Here is a 12,761-nt window from a genome sequence, read left to right as displayed (position 1 = left end):
TTAACGCTGATTGATTTACCTGATGTCTATCTGCTCATACATAACAACCAATTACTTTCCATAGCATTAGTATAGCTAGCTGTAGACTAAAATGCAAAGAGTTTCGAAGTCTTCACTAACTGCCATCTGGCTGCACTTATGAGCGGTGTAATGAGTTTATCTATGTATTTAGACATTTAGACTATGAATTTTAAAATAGTAAAAATAGTAAAGATCTGAAGTTATAATGCACTCAGTGATTTCCAAAACAAACCCTCTAACCTCTCATTCAGCAATCCAAACTTTAGAGTAAGACCATCAGGTGTGCATAAAGGAGTTATTATTATCCTTCTCTCTAAAGGAGTATTGGAGGTTCATGAATGTTTCTTGTCTGTATCACACAAAACAAACACTTCTCCCCTCCAGTCCAGATAAAGAAAGAGGTCCCTTGGAACACCCCTCTAGTGCAGTGTTGCTGTTATCACCTTTCTGGCTTATTCCTTCCCCCTACAGCAGTGCAGCTACTGTCCCTTCTCATCATAGCTGTTCACCAACATATTTCATAGATGTTACAGTCAGACGTGGCATATTCACACAAAGTTTACAGGAGCTAGGACTTGGTTAACAACCATCGATGGTTAATCGCCGATGGTAAATGTTTATGCCATCAATGGCGGAGATCCAATGTTTTTTGCAATTGATGGCACAAATGCCCCCGAATGTTTTTTTCTCCTTGGGGATGGGACATGGATCCTAGCTCCAACCTCCTGGCATGACCCATAAAGCTCCACTCCACCTCTGATTGGCCCACCACCCAGTGTGTTATAGAGCAGGGGTGACCATTGTTGGGTGAAACAATTGATGGCACCCCTGTTAATGGTTTCATACTATTGAGGTTAACCCCCAATAGTACCATCAATGGTGACCATCAATGATCAGCCCACTAATGCCCATCCCTAACTTGGAGACTCCAGCCACCCCAAGAGAAGATACTGAGCTATTGCAAACTGCTGCCACAGAGTACTGTCAGCCTCTGATGTCATCTCATAGATTGGCTAAAGTATCTTCCCTCGCCTTCCATACTGAAATGCAAACAAGTCAGAGCTGTGAGCGTGCAAATGAAATATAGTCAGTGTAATAAGTGTGCTGCTTGGAAGTCTGTGATGAGTTTATATGTGTTTCTGTGTGTGTGGAGTGAGGTGGAGGCTGTTGTGGTGTTTGGGGATGGGGTAACTCATCAAGTCTTACCCGTTTACTTGGATTTGCTTTACACTACTGTCAAGGAGGACATATCTGTAGCTAGGCAGACTGGAAAAAAGACATAAAAACTGTAAATACCCAAAAGCTCCACATTCAATGAAAACAAATCAAATGTACTCTCGCAGTCATCAATTAAGTGTAACTGAGCAGTATTGCATGAAGATATAGAAACATTATATTTAATCAAAGCCATGACAGTTTGGACTTTGGTGCAGTGTTTATGTTTGTGCCATAAATGGTAGAGCTATCAAAAGATTTAGGGGTCTATTTGCTAAGCCTTGGATGGAGATAAAGTGCACGGAGATAAGGTACCAGCCAATCAGGTCCTAACTGCCATGTCACAGGCTGGGTTTGAGAAATGACAGTTAGGAGTTGATTGGGTGGTACTTTATATCTGCACACTTTGTCTCCATGAGAACAAAGAAGGAAAGGGAAGAAAGTTGTTGGGACACACTTAGACAGTTGGTTTGCATTAAAATGTAACCTTTAATAGTAATGCATATAAAATATAAACACATATACAAACGTAAATAAAACCCTATTTATCCAAAATGACACATGAGGTCCATTAATTGATATTGGTGGTCATTCCGAGTTGTTCGCTCGTTGCCATTTTTCGCAACGGAGCGATTAGGTAGAAAATGCGCATGCGCATGGTACGCGGAACGCATGCGCTTAGTTGCTTAACACAAAACTTAGTAGATTTACACAAGCTCGAGCAACGTTTTTTCAACGCTCAAGTGATCGTAGTGTGATTGACAGGAAGTGGGTGTTTCTGGGCGGCAACATGGCGTTTTCAGGGAGTGTGCTAAAAAACGCAGGCGTGCCAGGTAAAAACGCAGGAGTGGCTGGAGAAACGGGGGAATGGCTGGCGGAACGCAGGGCGTGATTGTGATGTCAAACCAGGAACTAAACGGACCGAGCTGATCGCAATCTAGGAGTAGGTCTGGAGCTACTCAGAAACTGCAAAGAATTATTCAGTAGCAGTTTTGCTAATCTTTCGTTCGCTATTCTGCTAAGCTAAGATACACTCCCGGAGGGCGGCGGCCTAGCGTGTGCAATGCTGCTAAAAGCAGCTAGCGAGCGAACAACTTGGAACGAGGGCCATTGTGTCAGTATCTAGCAAATCTTCTCGATGTAGGACACTGGACCTCAGATATTGTTGAGTTGCATATATTGGAAATTGCCACCAGTGAAATATAGGGAACACAATGTTTTGTTGAAAAATTTTTTTTATTATTAAGATTAATATCAGATAAAGAGCACAATATATGAATTAAATACATTATTAATAGGATTGATTCCTATTCCTAATAGGGTGCTCTAAAAATATATCTGATATTAATCTTAATAATTAAAAAAAAAATTTCAACAAAACATTGTGTTCCCTATATTTCACTGGATGCAAATTTCCAATATATGTGACTCAAAAATATCTGAGGTCCAGTGTCCTATATCGAGAAGATTTGCTAGATACAGACACAATATCAATTAATGGACCTCGTGTCATTTTGGATAAATAGGGTATTATTTATGTTTGTCTATGTGTTTATATTTTATATGCATTACTATTAAAAGTTAAATTTTAACGTAAATCAACTGTCTAAGTGTGCCCCAACAACGAGTCTTTCTTCCCTTTCCTTTTTTGTTCTCATACATTATACTGACTCTGGGAGCACCACCAATAAGCTATTGAGGATACCCTTATTTGGGATCATTTATGTAACACTGTTGGTTTTTTTCAGAGGAATCAAATAAGTGTAATCTCTGAGTTTGTAGTCCTGTGCGTAACCATCCCTTCCATATGTCACTTTATCTCCATCCAAGGCTTAGTAAATGGACCCCATTAATTGGTGTCCAAGTGAAATACAATAAATCAGACTTCATCCAAGGGGTAAAACATAAGGAAGCTGAGAGATGCTTATTTCTTGCCATATTTGGTCTGTGGGAGCTTTTTAGGTGTATGCAGGGCCGGTGCTAGGGTGTTTGGCACCTCCCTGCAAACTATAAATTTGCGCCCTCTCTCCAATACTTAATAATGGGACAGCAAGAACCGAAGGCACATGCCATAAAAAGGGGTGTGGTCTCGCAAGGAAGGGGAGTGCCCAGACAATTGTACCCCCAATTTACTTTATGCCACACAGTAGCACAATCTTATGTACATTACACTGCACGCAGTACTCCTGATTCACATTATACCACATAGCAGTGTCACTTAGTCACTTTACGATACACAGTAGTGCCCCTTATTCATGGCTTAAAGTGGACCTGGAGAGTTGGTGAAACTACATATTTGTGACCTAACCCCCATACCATCTAAAAGAATAGTGCGCGCCGAAGGAGCGCGCTGCAAAAAAGGAAGGGACGTGGCCACACAAAACGGGACGTGGCCACACAAAAGTACCCCCAGTACAAATTACACCACACAGTAGCACAATATTATTGTCATTACACTGCACATAGTGCTCCTATTTCATATTACGTCACACAGTACTGCCCCATATTCACATTATGCTACACAGTTCCCATGATAGCAGTGCCGCTTGTATACAGAATAATGCCCACAGTATCAGTGCCACCTATACACCTAATAATGCCCATGGTAGCAATGCCGCTTATACACATGCCCGCCGTATCTGTGCTGCTTATACATATAATAAATGCCCCCCTGTGTATATATACATACACACCCACACACACATATATATATATATATATATATATATATATATATATATACACACCCACATACACACATATACACACATGCAATATATAGCTCTGGTAAACAATAAAACTTGGAAGCACACACTTGCAGCAGGAGAATCCATTACAGTAGAAAACAAGGTTTTCAAAGCGTTAAACTCACTTTTGGCAGAGTCAGGCTGCCCTGAACACACTCAAGCTTCTGCATCAGCATGTAGAGGCCAGGGGGAGGGCTCAGACAGAAACCGGACTGAAACTCCTTCTGCGTTCTCTGCTGAGAGGGGGAGGGGAGATCAACTGCCTATACAGTCTGATAGGCACTGTGGCAGCAGCAGCAGCACACAGCGGCAGAGTCTCAGAGCAGGGAGATCGCCTCTCTGAAGCTGGCGCCTCACTGCTTTGCAGACTCTGCTGAGCGGGTTGCGCTGGCTCTGGGTATATGAGTATGTTTCCGATTACAATCCATAGTAGTGGGAATAGCGATAATCAGATAAGACCATATGAATCTCTTTTTACATATTTATATATTATTACTGTGAATACCCAACTGAAATAAGAAATTCTACACTGTCATCACTTTCCTTGGTTTAAATAATTATTTATGTCCATAGCAAAAGGTGAATGAATGTATATTCTTTAAATATATAACTGTGATACTGATGTTTCTGGGTAGATTTACTCTGAGAAGAATGATATTACCCCTAAATAAAGATTTTAGTATACAGGGGCATAGCCAGAATTTTGTGAGCCCCATAGCAACATTTTGAAGAGGCCCCATCCCAATGCTTCTAGAGAGACACTTCTCTGCAGCAGTTGTTAATTTTGTGCCCTATAATAGTATCTTACAGCACTGTAGTTCATTTTCTGAACAATAGCAGAGCCTTATTTAATGTTATGCCCCATAGTAGTGCCCTACTTTTATGAATCATAGTAGTGAATAAGTTCACCCTACAGTACTGAATGTCACATTTCAGAGATGCCAGTACACATTATGCCACACAGTACCCCCAAATTCACATTATTATATATAGTACTCCCCATTCATATTGCGCCTCATTACAGAGCCCCGGTTCATATTATATAACATTAAAATACCCTACAGTTCATTTTATACCACACTACAATGAGCAGGTCCAGGGGCATACCTAGATATATTGCAGGCCCCAAGGAAAAAGTTTGAAAGGAGCCCTACGTACCACCCAATGGCGAAAAATGTATATACAGTAACACATGTAACTTTGACAGTGAAGATGGGCCCCTCTCATCTCTGGGCCACATAGGAGCTGCGCTACCTGTAATATGTTCACATAGGTGGATTCATTCAAATGTAATCTGTGTACCTCAATAAGAATAAATTAGAGCTACTCTTATGGATCACCCTGGTATCACGTTTTTCTTAGATGATCCAATAGAGGTCACTACCAGGTACTGATCCAATTCTTACTGCAGTTCCTTCTACCTTAAAATAAGTATATTTCACAATAGTGTAATAATGATTAACAAAGTGGAATTTATTACATTTAAAACAAAGAATGTAACCCGTACCCCTACCTCTAGATACCATTTTGGAGGGACATCATGAAATGAACTGTCTTATGACCAAAGGAAATGTCATCCTTTGATGTTCTAAATGATCTCAAATAACCATTTAAAGATTTTTTTTTAAGTACGTGCAAACTACTTTGTTTCATATATTATAAATTCCAAGTTGTTATGTCTTATTACTGTATTGTAATCTGTGCCAGTAGACAATGGACGACCGATTATTTATTTTGCAGCACATCACAGATAATAGTACTGTAAGTCAGACTCTCACATATATCTTCATTTTGATTTTTTATTTATAATGGAAATGATTAAAAATTGCATTCTTCTAAATTTATCTTTGACTGTTGGGTGTTAGCTAGAGTAATGACACATACAGTAGGCAAATTTTATATTGTAAATATATTTTTATTACAGCTTTAAACAATAATAGTCTTTATTGCTTTTAGAGTGAAGAATGGGGAAGGGGAGAGAGGAAAGGATTACAATCTTCATCCCACCCTTAAAAACATGCTGGTGGCAGCATCAGGGTTAGGGCCTGTTTTGCTGTCAAGGGACTAGGATGGCTTGCCATCCTTGCTGGAACTATGAATTCTGGAGTTTCACTACCACATTCTACTGGAGAACATCAGGATATCCATCGGTGAACTGAAACCCAATAGAAGGTGCATTGGCACAAGACTGGCACAAAGACAGTGACCGAAAACACACACTTATTCTACAAAAGGTCTCTGAAGAAGAACTGTAATCTTATGCAAGTCAAAGTCCAGACCTTACTCCATTTAAAATGTTGTGACAGGAATCATGTAACATAAGGCGCCCATAATTTTATTGCAATTGACATAAACACTTCTTTAAACTAGCTTACCACTAAAATAACGACACACTAAAATAACAACACGGACACGGTTAGCTGTAGTTAAAAGTCAGATGATATTTATTGATCGCTGACCTGTTCTTTATACTATAATTGTAATTGAATTGGTTTTATATTGGAGGATGGCACAGGAAAAGTTGCTACCAGACACCAGCTCCAGTCATTTAGATTGAAACTCAAAAACTGAGGAGGGGACTAAACCACAACACCGCCTCCTCCTTGCATAACCCGCATTGTGCAGGACTCACCACTCTTTTCTCAGGCAAACGCTCGGTTCCCGCAGGGGAACGTCTAAATGTCCAACCGCAAGGTAAGGACAAACCTGCCGTCCTTCTAAAGAGGGTGCCCCACAATGACCACTTATGCCCATCTGACCGCTGGTTGGTAGCGACTACCCGCCAATCTGGCTGTCAAGAGCCCACTGAGAAAGACAAGATGCAGGAAAAAATAGAGTGGGGGCGGGCGGGAGGGCATTCCAAAATGGCAAGAGGATGTCTGAGGCACATGACTGGGATTAAATATTATCCTAAACCACGCCCCTAAAACCTTGATGGACAGCCCAACAATCCTATAGGAAAAATTACCCTAGAACCAAAAAACTACCTAGCAACTGCTTAGTCATAGACAACCAATCACAAAAAATTGGGCTCTTATATGGCCTCAGGCTTATGCAGCCTTCAGCTAATCTAAGGCGCCCATAATTTTATTGCGATTGACATAAACACTTATTTAAGCTAGTTTACCACTAAAATAACGACACACTAAAATAACAACACGGACACGGTTAGCTGTAGTTAAAGGTCAGATGATATTTATTGATCGCTGACCTGTTCTTTAAACTATAATTGTAATTGAATTGATTTTATATTGGAGGATGGCACAGGAAAAGTTGCTACCAGACACCAGCTCCAGTCATTTAGATTGAAACTCAAAAACTGAGGAGGGGACTAAACCACAACACCGCCTCCTCCTTGCATAACCCGCATTGTGCAGGACTCACCACTCTTTTCTCTGGCAAACGTTCGGTTCCCGCAAGGGGAACGTCTAAATGTCCAACCGCAAGGTAAGTACACACCTGCCGTCCTTCTAAAGAGGGTGCCCCACAATGACCACTTATGCCCATCTGACCGCTGGTTAGTAGCGACTTCCCGCCAATCTGGCTGTCAAGAGCCCACTGAGAAAGACAAGATGCAGGAAAAAATAGAGTGGGGGCGGGCGGGAGGGCATTCCAAAATGGCAAGAGGATGTCTGAGGCACATGACTGGGATTAAATATTATCCTAAACCACACCCCTAAAACCTTGATGGACAGCCCAACAATCCTATAGGAAAAATTACCCTAGAACCAAAAAACTACCTAGCAACTGCTTAGTCATAGACAACCAATCACAAAAAATTGGGCTCTTATATGGCCTCAGGCTTATGCAGCCTTCAGCTAATCTAAGGTGCCCATAATTGTATTGCGATTGACATAAACACTTCTTTAAGCTAGCTTACCACTAAAATAACGACACACTAAAATAACGACACGGACACGGTTAGCAGTAGTTAAAGGTCAGACGATATTTATTGATCGCTGACCTATTCTTTAAACTATAATTGTAATTGAATTGATTTTATATTGGAGGATGGCACAGGAAAAGTCGCTACCAGGCACCAGCTCCAGTCATTTAGATTGAAACACAAAAACTGAGGAGGGGACTAAACCATAACACCGCCTCCTCCCTGCATAACCCGCATTGTGCAGGACTCACCACTCTTTTCTCTGGCAAACGTTCGGTTCCCGCAGCAGAACGTCTAAATGTCCAACCGCAAGGTAAGGACACACCTGCCGTCCTTCTAAAGAGGATGCCCCAAAATGACCACTTATGCCCATCTGACCGCTGGTTGGTAGCGACTACCCGCCACAAAGGTTTAACAAACCGCCCCACCATCCAAACCAATAAAAACCAGGAAAACAAGATCGCTAACGTAAAAGGACCATAACCCCATTTAAGAAAACCCGAAAAACTCCAGCCGGAGAAGACGAACGCCATCCTCCTTGTAGAACTGCCGCTGATGCAGTACAAGCAGAGAATGCCTGACAACTACTCCCCCTTAAAGCCGTAACAACAACGAAAAAGCAGAATCACCATCCTGCGGGCTTTCTCAATAGCTGAGAAAAGCACCGCCCCCTACCATGAAAAAACGCTGGACTAATTGACCACCCAAAACGGAACTCCGGCCAGTGACAACGTGGCCCATGAAATCAGCCTTAATGAACAAATTGAGGTAGATGCTGTCGACGCGACCCCTATCAGCGTTGCCCAAAACACAGGACAATACCGCCAGGATGACCCCAACTATGCTCACGGTGGCAAAGGAGCTGTACAAATACCCCTCAGTATCCCTTAACCACGGACACCCAACCAACAAACCACCCTGACCAAAACATCGGCTGTCCTACGCGCCAAGGAATGCCCTGCCGCCCAAAAATTGTAAGAGTGGTCAACCAGCCACTCCTGTTCAAACCATCGACGGCTGCAAAAGAAAAACACCCTATCATCACCACACTGACATACATCACATAGGAAAACCAAATGACAGAGAACATAAATAACCCAAATGAAGGAGAAAACTCAAAACACCTCCCGTGGACCTTTGATGAGCCAATTGTAATTAGGCCCCCTCGGAGGAAAATGTAAAAATTCACTTCCCACCCTCGATTCCTGAACGCTACCCGTTCAAAAACCGATGGGAAAACAAGTTTTTGGGTTAGCGCAACAGGCGCAACTAAACATTATCCACATGCAGAAGGATTTATAAGAAAGCATACCTGCACGGACCACCTCCTGAATAGCAACCATGGAGGACCCTGTGGCTGCCGCATGGTAGCCACCCCCACTTGCAAGGAATAGGACCTAAGAGGATACCTCCAATGCTCCAGCTCCTGAACAGCTGCCGTGGAGGACCCTGTGGCTGCCGCATGGCAGCCACCCCAATCCGCAAGGAATAGGACCTACAAGAAGTATACCCCCAACGGCCCCGCTCCTGAACAGCTGCCGTGGAGGACCCCGTGGCTGCCGCATGGTGGCCACCCCAAACCGCAAGGAATAGGACCTAAGAAGTATATCTCCAATGGCCCAGCTCCTGAATAGCTGCTGCGGAGGACCTTGTGGCTGCAGCATGGCAGCCTCCCCAATCCGCAAGGAATAGGACCTAAGAAGTATACCGTCAACGGCCCAGCTCCTGAACAGCAGCCATGGAGGACCCTGTGGCTGCCGCATGATAGCCACCCCAATCCGCAAGGAATAGCACCTAAGAAGTATACCTCCAACGACCCAGCTCCTGAATAGCTGCCGTGGCGGACCCTGTGGCTGCCGCATGGTCAGCCGCCCCAATCCGCAAGGAATAGGACCTACAAGAAGTATACCCCCAACGTCCCCGCTCCTGAACAGCTGCCGTGGAGGACCCTGCGGCTGCCGCATGGTAGCCACCCCAATCCGCAAGGAATAGGACCTAAGAAGTATATCTCCAATGGCCCAGCTCCTGAATAGCTGCTGTGGAGGACCCAGTGGCTGCCGCATGGTAGCCACCCCAATCCGCAAGGAATAGAACCTACGAAGTATACCTCCAATGGCCCAGCTCCTGAACAGCTGCCGTGGAGGACCCTGTGGCTACCGCATGGTAGCCGCCCCAATCCGCAAGGAATAGGACCTACAAGAAGTATACCCCCAATGTCCCCGCTCCTGAACAGCTGCCGTGGAGGACCCTGCGGCTGCCGCATGGTAGCCACCCCAATCCGCAAGGAATAGGACCTAAGAAGTATATCTCCAATGGCCCAGCTCCTGAATAGCTGCTGTGGAGGACCCAGTGGCTGCCGCATGGTAGCCACCCCAATCCGCAAGGAATAGAACCTACGAAGTATACCTCCAATGGCCTAGCTCCTGAACAGCTGCCGTGGAGGACCCCGTGGCTGCCGCATGGTAGCCACCCCAATCCGCAAGGAATAGGACCTAAGAAGTATATCTCCAACGACCCAGCTCCTGAATAGCTGCCGTGGCGGACCCCCGTGGCTGCCGCATGGTCAGCCGCCCCAATCCGCAAGGAATGGGTACCGAAACCAAACACAGTGGCAAACTGTAAATTAGTGAGAGGACCAGCGAGCGCCTGTATCGGCAACTGGTCGCTCCCCTCCCCCGGAGGCCCATCTATACTCATGCGCCAGGCGCAGCGGGCAACCCCACATCCTCCTGGGCCTCCAAGGACACCCAGCGACCCCCAGCTGCTTGATCCGATTTGGATCACACCATCCTGCAGAGCAACCGAACATCCTGCAACACGTGTTACCGAAAAGGCCCCGGAATCCCGGAATGCCTGCTGCTCACCACCACTCGCTTACCCGCAACTCAGCAGAAAGCCAAAGCAAGTGCTAATCTAAACAGGGGGCCACCTCCAACACTACCTCAGCGACATGAGGCCACACCCCCAGAAACTCCGCCAAAATTTGCCAGATAGCAGGCCCACGGGTATCCGCAGATGCACCCTAGCCCAAACCTTTAAGCGCTTACGAAAGGGGCGAAATACCAGGCGGGGTCCACCAGCCCGCGCAGCCTAGAACGGAAGGAAATGCCCGCAATGGCAGGATACATAGCCGCCCTGGACCTACCTCCCAGATAACGCTCCAACACGAAAACCCTCAAACCGTCTACCAGGGACACACCTGCTGTATCCAACATACTGAAAAAACACCAGGACGCAGCAGATGCCCCAAACGAGGAAGGAGCCAACGCATGCCTAGTCCGAGCAGCCAACATGCCTAGACAATCTGCCCGACAGAAGACGGGCATGATAAAACCGTCTGTCGCCACCCCCGGAACCCACTCACGGCACTTATCAAACTGAAAATGAGACAAAGCATCCGCAATTCCATTGCGACTCCGGGAGCGTGATGGTAAAACTGCGCCGCCAGCAGACAAACAGATGTTGCAACAGTCGCAAAGCCTGGGGGGACCGGAGGGAACAAGAAGGAGGAGGCCCCAAAAACCTTCCCTGTAAAAAACCTATAGGAATGAAGACCAAATCCACAAAAACATCTCTGATCTCGCGGGAAGGGAAATGGCGTGATGCTACCTGGCCGACCCTGCAGCGGCCCATAGGTTTCCTGCAAACTATGCCACCCCTGGGTATAAACCCGCCCGCAAAAGGGGGGAAGCTAAGCAACTGCACCCACATAAGCCGACCTTCGCGTTACCCCAAGCAGTCGATAATAAAACCCAAAAGTGTCGGTACCTTGTCAGCGGGGAGGCGACAGCAACCCGCAATTGTGCCAAGCGCAAACCCCTGATAACTCAGGCAACCGGTAGGGCCCTAGCAGAGTACCGGGGCAACGGGGACACCCAGGAACCCGAACAAAGACCTGGCAACCCACCAAAGGATAGCTGCAAACCGAAATACCTCCCAGACCCATGAAGAGAACATAGCCCCGGTAGCGAGAAACGCCGGGGGGACCGGAGACAGACAGTATACACCAATGCAAGAAAGTGCCAAAATACAAAAATAGGCACCTGAGACAGAAAAACCCAGGGGCAGCCACCTGTCAGCATAAAACTGGCACCTAATTGAGGCCCGAAAAATTGCAGGGGATAGGGGCGCAGGGGAAGCAGCGAAAATATGGCCCAACGTATAAGTTAGCCCAAAGGTGGTACCCCATGAGTGACGAAAACGGGAGTGTACACCAATGGTGTACTTGCCCCCACCTTAGCGAAAAAACCCACCCCTCCCAAGGAGCGCAAAACAGAAGCGCCACCAGTGAAGGGCCTGTGGCCTGGGACCCCACTGTGCGGTCCGGCCCGCCGGGTGACCCCCAACCACACCCCCAAGATAACATGACGTTACCACCCCGATCACGATGGACTTCACGTCGTAATCTCCCCAAGCGCAAACCTCGGATTTAAAATGCGTGCACTGAAACAAATACTGCACCATGTGTGGATATTCGGCAGGACGCGACCCGGTGCCACAAGTCAGAAAATACAAAAACCGTAACCACAGATGAAAAGTACGGAAAGCAATCTCCCCAATGCCCCCCCCCGTCTGCCTTCTCCGCGAACCGCAGGGGGCGGAGGGAACAGCACCCGCCGGCGCCCTGCCTATCCGAGATGCCTAACGCCACGCGCTGCGCAATGAGCCTAGCCAACTAACGCGGGCGCCCAGGTGAACCAGAGGAAACACTACAAGAAGGTACCAGTACTGTAAAAAATTAGAAACAACAGCATGCTCACCGGTGTCTGGAGGACGTGGAATACTGTCAGCTGGCTCCACCGCCACCAACCCTGTCGGTGCGTCATCCACTGTCGCTGCAGCCGCATCCCAACTTGGTCACCGATCCCTCCGCGATGAATCCACCGACTCCC

This window comes from Pseudophryne corroboree, chromosome 4, assembly GCF_028390025.1.
Source record: "Pseudophryne corroboree isolate aPseCor3 chromosome 4, aPseCor3.hap2, whole genome shotgun sequence".
Classification (NCBI taxonomy): Eukaryota; Metazoa; Chordata; class Amphibia; order Anura; family Myobatrachidae; genus Pseudophryne; species Pseudophryne corroboree.
The sequence above is the reverse complement of the archived record's forward strand: the minus strand, read 5'-3'. Positions refer to the sequence as shown.